Source organism: Limulus polyphemus, unplaced genomic scaffold, assembly GCF_000517525.1.
Source record: "Limulus polyphemus unplaced genomic scaffold, Limulus_polyphemus-2.1.2 Scaffold306, whole genome shotgun sequence".
Taxonomy (NCBI): Eukaryota; Metazoa; Arthropoda; class Merostomata; order Xiphosura; family Limulidae; genus Limulus; species Limulus polyphemus.
The window spans coordinates 61445-74300 of NW_013665916.1; the positions used below are offsets into that span (position 1 = coordinate 61445).

Here is a 12856-nt window from a genome sequence, read left to right on the forward strand (position 1 = left end):
TTTATATATATATATATATATATATATATGTGTGTGTGTATGTATATGTATTATTATACATATACTTTATTCTCCCTAGAGAATATTCAAATATAAAGGGGTATTGATGTTTAATTAGATGATGATAAACTTCGTGAAATGTATCTTGAGAGCTGGAAAGATGTGGATGGTCGGAAGATGGAAGAATTTTGGAGTGTTACACTTAATGATCATCCTGATGTGCTTGAGCTGTGGGGAAGAAATAAGCGTAAGTTTTTCTTTTCTTTTTTTAACACTGAAATTTAGAGAAATGTATAAATTTGTCAATTCAAGAATATGCACGTAATATAAATATATAATTGTTGATATGGATGCAAGACAATATTTTAAAGCAATGTTGTACATATTATAGGTGTATGCATTTTGGACATACTGAAAATATCCTTTTCAGAATAGCAGAATATTATTACTATGATCATTGTTGGTAGTGTTCTTCATGTTGTTTTTATGTTGGATAAAGCCTGAGAAAGTTTTCTTTAATGGAATTTTTTTGAGCTACCTGTATTTTACTGAACTAAACAACATACGATATAATAGCCAAATTACAATTTTATTTGTCTGATATTTAGATGTTTGTTCATTAAAAAAAATTAATCCCCATCATATATATCCTATGGTGAATCACTTATTAATGTTACTTCAAATCACATTGAGCATGTACCAGTTGCTGGACTTCACTGGTCACCCTCTTTTGAGATGTTAGGTTGTTACTTTTATCATGTAATTTGATGAACTTACCTTGGAAAATGATTTTTTCTTCTTGAGCCATCTGATGTTTATGATTTGCTCTATTTGTTTCTGAAATTTTTAATGTGAAGTTATTTTTTATGTCCATTACCTTCTGCTAATAAGAAATATAGAATTTACTACTGCAATTTTCTGTTTGGTTTTTTTACCCAATTATCCATATTTATCCCTTGCTTGTCCAGGATCATGTAGCTTCTTTCATGTGGATTGCTGGTTTGGATGCTCTACTGGCTGTCAGTTTGTTTATTTTAGGAATTTATGTGCATAACTGCCCCTAACCTTTATCTGGAACTAGAGAGAAGATTTCTTTAACACCTTCGGTTTTCTTTCTCTGATTTTGAACTCTCATTTTTGTGGGTGTCTCAGTAAAATGTAGTAAAGTATTTCATAGTAATTTTATGGTCAAAAAAATAACTGAGCATTTTTTTTAACACAATGAGAGTACAATTCCTGATGGCATTTTGATCATCTATTTAGGCTATTTGAAGATCTCGATTTATTATTTAGCAATTCACCATAAGTATACTTCATGTTCTTGTTTTTTTACATGATACTTTAAAATTGATTAACAAACACAATAAAACTGTGCCTGTAGTTTATCTGTAGGTGTCCTACTTTTCTCCTTTTTCTCTCTCTCTCTTTACTTTTATCAAAATTTCAATTTCAACAAAATTATTATATAATAAAGTTGTGTTACAAATTATATGAAAAAAAACATTGCAAAGTTCATGCAGCATCTTAAGTCAGTCAGATGAGGTCCTGATGGTTTTGACTCTTCCTGTTAATTTTACCTTGTGATTTCATTTATTCTTCACTTCCTTATTCTTTATCATTTCTTTCATATTTCTGTCTCTCTGCTTTCAGAGCATTTTCTAGAAATTTTTAATCAACAAGAAGTTTACAGATAGTAACTAACTTTCAACAAATGGCTGTCTTCAGCTGGTTTTATGTGTTAAGAGTGCATAGATTCCACTGTAAATAAAATACAAAGATGCCACAGATGTTTCCATCATTTTAATGGAGAGTGATCCTCAGGTTTCATAAATAGAGCTGGGCAATTTGTTGCTTATTTGTGTTGTATGGTGAGAAAGTGTTTTATCTTCATTCACTTTCTCGTTGGATTGTGTTACAGATTGATAAGGCTAGATAAATTTTTAATTTTGCATCCACAAAACAATTTCATCAATGACATTAGTATGGATGCCCATAGAATAGCAACTGGAAACAACTCTCATCTGCAGCAAGTGACTTAAAAGCCTTCTTCTAGGCTTTAAAGTCTTTGAAAGACTTAATGGTTGAAGGTCAAAGATTTGCAAAAAATGAACTTTTATTTTTTAAAAGAGTTTGAAAATTTACATGTTCTTATGCATATATGATGAGAATGTTTTTGGATTTTCTACATCGCCTATGAATAGCTCTATTGTATTGTCAATGGTGCAGATGCACCCTTCGAACCTCCTCAATCACGAGATGGGTAGAACTAGTGTTTGATAGGTGTTTTATATATGATGAAGATATGTCACGTATCCAACTGAATAGGATAAGCATTTAATTTTAACAATTTTCTCATTTTGATGAAGAAAAAAATTCCAAATAAATGTTTGTGATTTTCCTTGGCTAGATATTGCTTTTTTAGTCATGTCAGTAACAAAATGTCAGTACAGGTTTCTCAGTTGAATGTTGAACAATTTATAACAATCACTGAAACTTGTTAATTCCATTGAGAGAAGCTCTAACTTTAAAACTCACTTTCCTAAAAAAAAAAACAGTGTAATATTTCAGTGCTTATCTGGTAGAACTTTTTTTTGGGAAAATTAACAACCAACAACAGCATTCTAAAATAATCTTATTACTTTGACCAGTAAGTACACAGTTGCAAAGAGTGCCAGTCATTCACCAATAAATGTAGCATAGAAACATAGCTAATAAACCCTATTTTAATAGTACATAAATTTTAAGTCCTTACTTTTATAATGCAATATCTAAAAAAATATCTAGAATTTCCCCTAGTGTGAGAATTGTGACATTTGCTCTCTAGGCATCCCCTCTTCTCTACATCATATACCACCCCTTCAAGAACTATAAAATTTAATGTATATTACTCATTATAACATTGTCATTGCTCAGGCAAAGCATAATTTTCATAGCCTTCAATCTTATTTGGTTACAGAGCCATGGAATAGACAATCATATCCTTCTTGCCATGCCCACCTGTCACATCCTCTTTTTCAGAAATTGCCAAGAGTTCCCTCTGACATTCAATACTATATTATTTATAACCAACAGAAAGCCAAGGTTTTCATTTGTCAAATAACATATTACATTGTTTTCTGTAAAGAGAATTGTCACTTTCAGTTCAAGCTTAATTCCCATGGGAAACACATTGACAAGCTTAGATGAAGTTTTAACAGCTTTTGTCTCATAGCTAGATAGCCAGACAAATTGTGATAGTTATGAGACATTGTCTGCTTTTTGCACGTTATTATTCTATGTTCTTTGATGCATTATTTGACTAAATAAAAAATTACTTAGTGCAGGACTACCATTAGTATAAAATGTAGGGTTAAGTGTCATTGAAAGCAAAACAAAAAGACTGGGTAAGTACTTTTGTTCTTGTTTTTCACATGGATTCTTTATTTATTTATTATTATTATAAAAATAACTAAAGTGCAAAAATAGAAACTTTTATGGTAGTTGAGATTAGGTGACACAAATAATAATAACAAATTTTTTCATGAGGGATGTTTGGGAGTAGTTCTTGCATAATGTAATTTGAAAGCATAACATGAGCTGCACATTTGCCAAGTGAATTACAACCTTTAATAGTGCAAATAGTGGTTAAACAGGGTTCAAAAGGCAATAAAACAATAAAGTTTAAGTATAAATAGATGTATACTGTTATGAGTTTAAAGCTGTTTAGTGTAAATGAATGTAGTCTCATATTACCATTTGAAGTTATTTTATAAAGAAAAAAAGGGTAATTTAGAATTATTTCGATTTTTTTTTGGTGTTCTGAGTTTAATTAAATTGACCAACCTTATATAAAATTATGGCAGAGAAAATAACAGATAAAATATAAAGTTTTGCAGAAAAAATGTTTGAAATTTATTTAGGAGGTTTTAGAGATTATGCAAATAAAATTTGAGATTTTTGAGACAAATAAAAGTATTTTTAATCTGAATGTTAAAATTACAATGCATTTAGACTAGTATGTAGAAATACTATGTATATTCACAGACAAATCTCTAGTAAAAATACTTTATTAAAAATCAGATTTTTTACGTACAAAAACTTCTAATCTGCCAAGTTTTGTGAAGATACAAAAAATCTATTAAAATTTATAATATGGAAACTATAATGATTACAAATTGGTTATGAAGTCCATTGATTTGACCAACCTCATAGTGAGAAAGTTATAGAATAATTCAGCATATTCACATCACATAATTATGATACTCACTTTGTTAGAGCTAGGCTGAGGCAAAAAAGTAGCAAAGAAGGCTATGAAATAATCCTATGAAAGTGAGTACTTCTTGAACAATTGTTTACATTCAATCATAAATTAAGTTCAATATTTGTCAAGAAAATTCATATACATATTAAAAAGATCATGGGTTTGGTCAATATGACTGAACTAAATAATGCACCAAAGAACATAGAATAAAAAGCAGCCAATTTCCCCCAACTATCACAATTTTTCTGGCTTTCTAACTATGCGACAAGAGCCATTACAAATTCCTCTAAGCTAGCTGTTGTTATTCAAAGTTGTATTATAAGTGAAATTGACAATTATCTGTTCAGAACACAATGTAATATAATATGGCATATGATAAAACCTTGGCTTTGTATTGGTTATAGGTAATATATAATTATTGTAAGAGAGAACTATTAACAAATCCTGAAAAAGAGCATGTGGCAGGAGGGGTCTTATTTTTCTGTTTCATAGCTCTGTAACCAAACAAAATTGAAAGCTATAAAAATTGTTTGTCTGAGCAATGCCAATTTTATATTGAGTAATTTACATTTCATTGTTACTGGAGGGGTGGTGGATAAAATAGAGAAGATACCTGGAGAAAATGTGTCACACTAGGGGAAATTCGGGATTTTTTATAATATTGCCTTACTGAGTTAAGAACTTAAAACTTGTATACTATTAAAATATGGATTAACTTGTATACTATTAAAATATGGATTATTAGCTAAGATTTTGTGCTATACTAATTGGTATAACATGAACAAAAAGTAGCTTAATAAAATTTTGAATATAAGGCACTAAAACCTAGTGTCATGTACAGTAAAGAATACCTGTGGTGATAGGGTTAAACTATCAACATTAGATGGTACTACTTAAAAAAAAGATTTAAAATATAGAATTCAGTGTACCTATGAATGTTGAAAATACTGTTAGAGATAAAAAATAAGAAGGATACAAATATCCAAGTTCTGTATGCAAATATATTTCAAAAGGAATTACTGTAATTTTATGAGGTGACTCTACTAAAGTTTCTAGCAAACTTAGTATTTGGTAATTCATTTCTCATTATACATTATTTTTTTAAGATAGCCAATTTGCATATAGTTTTTTATGTTTTCATTGATGTGTTTGAACTTCATAATGTAGGAAAATATTTGAATTCTTACTATTACAAAGAACACACAATTACTTTTATCTATTCTTTTTTTTTTCTTTACTAGTTTTTTTTTATAATTTTTTGGTTTCCACAGAGAGCTGTATAGATGAAGATTATGGCTTCTTAAACCTAGGGCAAGATCTTGGAGCTTATAGCCGAGAAGGACAAAGAATATTGAGAGTACGTAAAAAAAATAGTTTATATTTAGATGTTTGTAGAATATTTTAGCTAAGTGCTATTAATACTTAGGTACTTTCGTTTACACAAATTGTTATTAACTAGTTTCCAAAAGAAACTTAATTTTAAGCATTTCTGTAAGGATTATCTATTTTCTGCTCTAAATTGTATCTTATAGCTGAAAAAATCTGGGAATATTTTATATAATTTTGGATAATTTAATAAATTGCTAATGTTCTTTGTACATAAAATTCAAACTTGAAGGTTTTGCATTTCATGTTTTAAAACACTGGTGTTATATAGTTACAGAATTTTTTTCTTCTTCATAATACAGTAAATTTTAAAAGTTGTCGAACAATTTTTTGCTGTAAAGAAAATACTTTTGAAACTTTACTTACCGAAAAACTTGATCCATTGTTCAAGGTTCTTTTGATCTTCCACAACCTCTCCTTTGAGAAGAACAATGTCCCAGTTTTAGCAGCTAATCAAAGTTTTATGAGGTAAGATAGAAATGTAGCTTTTTACAGTAATGTTTTATCTTTACTCAGTTGGCAATATTTAGTAATAGAGCTGCTTGTAAATAATTGTTAGATAGTAGTTAACTGCTTTAAATTTTGTTTTTTTTTATAAAAGTACTTTTAATTATTAGTGCTACTATATTCAGATGTCATTAATAAGTTGAAATATTTGGTTACAATTTTGTAAGGTTATTATTATAAATTTGTGTTGAGATGACACAAATTTTTTGTTCCAGGTTTCTTTTACTGAGTGTTCACTGCAAATGGTCCTCGTTGAAGCAAATTGCTTTAGATACATTAGGAAATCTTGCATCTCAGGTAGTGTTACCCATACTCGCCTGTATAAAAACAGCTTGTATATTTTGGTTCTGTAACACATTCATTAATACAAGAGCTGAATTTTCTTTCCTTAAAGCATATTACTCTGAACTTTGGATTACATAACTATACTAAACCAAGACTAATATCTGAAATATATAAACAGATGAAAAAATACCATGCAAAAGAATAAACTAAAATAAAGAAAAACAACCAAAGGCAGAAAATATATATCATCAGCCTTTAAATATGTTTTGTGAACTGGTAATTAGAACACATTATTTTTGCACAGGTAAATATCTTTACACCAACAATTTTCCTAACATGCTATATTGAATAAAAAGAGTTTACAATAAATAAAAAGAAATTAGTTGTATCATAATCACAAGTTCAATATATGTATATTTTATTCAGGCTCTTTTATAGGATTTATTTTAATAAGTGTTTAATATTAAGACCCATAAAGAAAGTGAAAATTCATATGAATATGTATGTATATACATCTGTCAAAGTGATTTATAAAATAATATTTGATCATTAAGTTGTATCTGTGAACTACATATAATTTTTAACATGTTTTTAGCCACTCGGTTACTTTTACCTTTATAAAATTTGTACTTTTTTGTAGTTTTTTAAATTAAAAAAAATAAAATAACAATTCAGTTTTGTACTTACTGTTCAAAACAGTGAGATAATTATATTCTGAATGTTATTGAAAAAGTTTCAAAACAATGTATTTTAGTTTTTACATATTGTACTCTCATGTTTGTTTTTCTGGCAGATATCTTTGGTTCCACAGGCAAGTGTAAGCACACGTCTTCTGTGGTGGACAGTAGTAGAAGGAATTCAGTCAGCTGACAGATTTGTTGCCATAAGATCTTTAGAAATTCTAAGTCAGCTTTGTTTATGTGAATATAATGAAGAAATTATAACCTCAGAACTTGAATTTCAGGTTAGAGACAAATATAATGTTTATTTCACTTTTAGAAATAACTTATTAAGTTGTATTTTTTATTATTGCAATTAACTATGCAAAGTATTTATTTATAATTATTCAAAATAAATGTGTAAAGTATTTTACAAAATATGTTTTAATACAGGATTGGTCCCTCAACCAGATGTAAAGTAGTGTTATCAGGAATTTAAAAAAAGTGTTGTAAACTTTTCATTAGGATTCTTTGTTTACCCCTTCAGGAGCTCCAGCTACATAACATATTAACAAACTAAAAATTACCGATACAGTCCCTTTTATTTATTCTATACTAACCTAGCTAGATTACAATATCTTGTATCCAATCATTTTTGGACATTGGCTCTATCTATTTTCAAAGGTGAAATTCATTCATAATTGTTCAGGTCATAATCAGGCAGTCTAGATCTATCTATCAAACTAAATTTCCAATGCATATTTATACTCCAACAGAGGTCTAGAACATTCCACAGTCTACTAGTCAAAATATAGTTAATTTCTTGACCACATAAACTGCCATATCCTTTGCAGCATATTTATGTTAGGTCTCAGTATCCATGAGTATTTATTATGCAAACATTCAGTCTGCAGAATGCAGCCTACACTCTGGCACCATCACAGTGTGGTAAAAATCAGTCATAGTTAAATTGGTCGTATAGCTGCATTTTGACCTATATTTAAACTAGATAAAGCCATTCTCATCACTCTGCAAAGTCAGTAACTAATTTTTCAAGGCTGTGGAGTTGTGGGTTTTACAACATTCAAAACTGTTGTTTTTATTTTTAGAAGAGGATGCTCTGTTTGTGGATACTAGTTCTCCAAGACCACAATCATGGAAAGCATGCACACAGACCTCAAACATTATGCTTATTTATATGTGGCCTCACTGAATACAGTAAAACAATTATAATTCTGTTACGTAGCTAATTACTTGGTGAATGTTTGCCCACATGTTGACAGCGCTTTCTTCTAACTTGAGCATTTATAGATGCTATACCTGGAAGTTTATGATACCTCAAAGAGGTCTTGTCTGTAATAGATGACATTTGACCAAAAATTGTGACTAATTCAACGATCAGTTTTCCATAGTTCTAGCAGCCTGTTATTTCTCTACCCAACTTCATGTGATTCACAATCTTTTTCTCATCTTTCACAACCACTAACACTGCTAATCCACCTTTTTTGGGGTATTTATTATAACCATTGTACATAATATGTCCAAAGTATACTTGATGGACCATGTCACATGTTAAAGAAGCATCCAAGTACTTTTGGCAGAAAAGTATAAGTATAGCTTCAAAAAATGAACATTTTGTTTTTCAAAAAATTGGTTGTAAAAACACTAAGTAAAAATGAAAGTCACTTGTATACTAAAAATAATTATTTCTATCTTGTAAATGGTTTTCATAGTGATTTTTTTGGGAGTTTTAACAAATGTGGTTAAGGAGTTTACCAAAATTAAAAACAGGAGAACTGAACTTCTGAGGGTTATGTTGTGGGATAAATTAGCAATTTACTACATTTTATAATATTTCAGATTTGTGAGAAAATGTTTTCTTTTCTAACTGTCCATGACATTATGCTTATGATATACACACTGGAGGCATTGTATTCATTCTCAGAACTAGGAAAGAGATCTTGTGAGAAGCTTGTTCGAGTTCACAAATGTGTAGGTGAGCAACCAGTTTTGTGTTATGTTTCCGAGTAATGTATTAAACTGTTTTATTACTTCAGTTATTCTGAAAAGAAAAAATGATTAATGTAAAGAGAAAAAACAGAATTTTTAATTGGAAATATTTAAGAACATATTTTGTTGTAAAAACAAATAGAAGATTTCTATGATAAGTAAGTAGTGTGAATACCATTTTAATCAAAGTTAACTGTGTGTGTATAATATATCTGTCTGTGTATTCATTGTGCACTCACACATAAGACTTTGTTAACATAATATCTACATATTCTGTATTTTATTTAAACAAAGGTAGTTCCATTTCCAAGATTATAATGCAGATTTTAACTTTAATGAAAAAGTGTTATACAGAATGTTAGTTGATTACTTTTAAGAAAAATTTCAAGTGATAGCATCATAAATAAAAGTTTTAGTAAAAATGTTGGTGGATATACATGTTTCATATATATTTTTTCAAATCATAAGTTATGTATTTAATTGTAAATCATTTTGCACGAGTAGTTTGTTTTGGCTGAAATTGGTTTTGTGTATTTTATCAAGGAACATTAGTGTCTCTACTGACTTTTGAACAGAGTCTATATGGTGCTAGTGCTCAGTCAAACTATAAGCTAGTGGAGACATTTGAGCCAGTAGATGAATCAAATATGAAACATAATGCTGCCTCCTGTGCAGGTAAATAGTTTTAACTTTTTTTTTTTTTTGTACCAACAGTTGCTATATCTGTATGCAGGGTTCCCACAGGTTTTTGAATTTGGGATATTCATTTTAAAATTTCCCACTCTAGAAATATTTTGGAAATTTTTGAAAAATTCATGAAATCTATTTGGGATTTGGGAAAATAAAGTTAAAAAATCTAAGAATCTGCATTTTATTACTCATTGGTTGCCTAGGTATAATATTGCTTAGGTTGCAACATTGTGTACCATTGGCATATTGCACAATGTATGCCATCAACCTATTTACAGCTTGATGTGATCAGAAAGCACCATTCAATGGGGACAATGTGCCATAATTAAATATTTTTGCACTTAGTTGTGACTTTCCACCAGGATGACTGTGTCGACTTCTACATGTCAAAACTGCTCTTATAATATAATACTTAGTGTTAGGGAATTGATAATGTTTCTGGAGACTGCATGGAAATGTAAATTATAACCTAATAAAGGGATCATCTAAACATTTAGTGCCATAAATTAAATAAATATATCCCAAAACATGATTGTTACACTTTTGTCTTTACCCTCTTCAGTTCAATATCTCAAATTCTTACAAGGGCAAAATGATGAAAACAAGTTTTGAAAAATTTTGTGTGATGTCTTTCCTCAAGTTACCTAAAAAATTATAAATGTTGAAATATCAAATTTTCTTTTCATACAAGTTTTATCAACGTTTGTTTTAGATAAAGTAACAAAGAAAATCAAATTTGACAGCCATAATTTCCTATTTTTGCCCCATCCCCACTTATAATTATTTTGAAATTGTTGAAATTGTTAAATTTCCCACCTGTACAGATACAGCTTGTCAGTGGATGAAACAAAGCCTCAAAACTGTAAACTTTGCACTTGTTTGAGGCTTATTGTTAAATCATATAGTTTAAAAACTGAATTTTTCAAGTTAATGATGTCAAGAATTGTAAAATTCAGCTATTTAGATGTTTTGTTTTAAAATATTTAAGTATTTGAAGCTAATTTCTAAATATATTGCTTGAAAATTGGGATTATTATCTTTTCTGTGATCTATTTGCTATAAAGCTTCTTTCATTCCTTGTGTAAATACACCAGATTCTAAAGATGTAAAATTTCTTAACATATTTCAAGGTGTCTCAAGGTCGTGCTAGGCTTCTGTATTGTTTTTTTATTTTTTGTATGCCATAGGCAATAAAAATAAATAGATAAATAAAAAAAGCAATAAATTAACTTAACAAGTTTCTGTATGGGCGTGTTTTATTGAAGTATTTTGGTAGTTCAGTTGCTATACAGAAATTCCACCTTTTATAACTTGAAAGGACAACAGCTCTGTTACTTGGTTGAAAGTAAAGATTGTGACAGTGTCACTTTTTTATAACATTAGTAAAAGGAGAACATAGGTAGGTTTTATGCATAAAATAGAGTAAACGTTTGAGAACTACTACTTGTTCGTTTATTTATATCAATACTATTTCACTATTTCTTTCAACAAAATGGCTTAGTCAATGATTTCATTAGTTCTACTGTAGTATATGTATGAAAACTGGTTTTTAAATCAAAAGTTACAGGGGTCATGCATAATAATGAAATAATTAGCTATTTTATGTAGTGGTTTTTATTTTATTACAAATCATAAACTGACCAAAAAATATAGTTTATATTATAAAAGCATGTATTGTTATTGTGTCATGTGTTTGGAGAATTACTGTTTTTATTAATGTCACCAGACTGTAAAGGGTTAATGTTGTTTGTACTTCTTCATTTAATCTGAAATGTTTATGACTAAAGTGGTTATTGAGGCTATAAATATAACAAGGTGTGGCACACAAAGTAAACAAATGATCACAGTGAATAGGTGGTTGCAAGACACCTAGTGACTTTTACTTGAGTTGACCAGAAATTATGTAACTAGACAAGTAAATTACTTATTTTCAAAAATCGTTTGGTCATAAAATGTCAAATGTATATATTTTCTCCTTTTCTGGGATGTGTGTCTATTGATGAGTAATATCCACCAGAATCCTTATCAAAACCTGAGAGGGTGGGGGATAGAAAATCATTGGTTGAAATATTATATTCTCCATGAAAGATCATAAAATAATTCTCAAAATTTGTGAAAATATTCTGGAAAACTGAGTTATTTTTGAATTTGTTTCTACTGAAAGTGTGGGAACCCTATATGTGTGTGTGTGTGTGTGTGGAAATAGGATTTTCACTAACAGATTATTTTAAAATGCTGGAAGTATTTTATGTATATTTTAATCTTGTATTGTCCATCATGTAAGTGTGCATCCTTACTAATGCTTTGATATGTTTGTTAAAAAGATTTAAAACAATATTCCCAGTGACAAATGTCATCAGACAATTGCAGAATGTGGGTTTTAAGATATAGATCACTGCTCATTTGAAATCATATTAACATTTAAAGAAAATATATGAACTGAAATGTTTTATGAATATTCAAAATTATGTCATTCACATTAAGCTATATATATTCTACAGTGTGTCCTATAATAAAGTTTATTGAGATATATTCTTTTATTCCTATGATTTCACTTTCCATCCATACAACAATATTAATTATTTCAGCACAGGCTCGGTCCTTGGACCGACCTCGTAACCATTTTGTGCTTGTTATAGTTTTCATGTTATATCTTTTAAATTGTTAAGTGTATGTTAATGAAATTTTGCAGGTTAAGAGAAAACATTACACCACTTTCATATGCAAAAATATATATATTTTTTTTTATTAAGTCTTAAGGTTTGTTAAGCAATGTTTTTCTCATGCCTTTTTTTATTTTTGCATGTTGCCTATCCAACATGCAAAGCAATTTTCATTTTAGGATTAAAAATACTTTTATGCATCAGAAAATTTTGAAATCTCACGTACGAAATCTTTATAATGTTTGGATAGTTATCAAACATTTCTTAAGAAAAAACTATATTTTATCTGTTATTTTCACCAACAAGTCTCTGTACGAGTTGGTAGATTTGACCTATCTTGTAACCACCATAAAAAAATTAGGAAATAAATATATATTATGTGTCTTCATTCTAGAATAGAGAACAAATTATAATAT

General features: G+C 29.0%; 1 pseudogene; it reads left to right on the forward strand.

Moving 5' to 3' along the window:
- Window positions 1-12856, forward strand: part of LOC106457232 — a 58394-nt pseudogene that overhangs the window by 22738 nt on the left and 22800 nt on the right.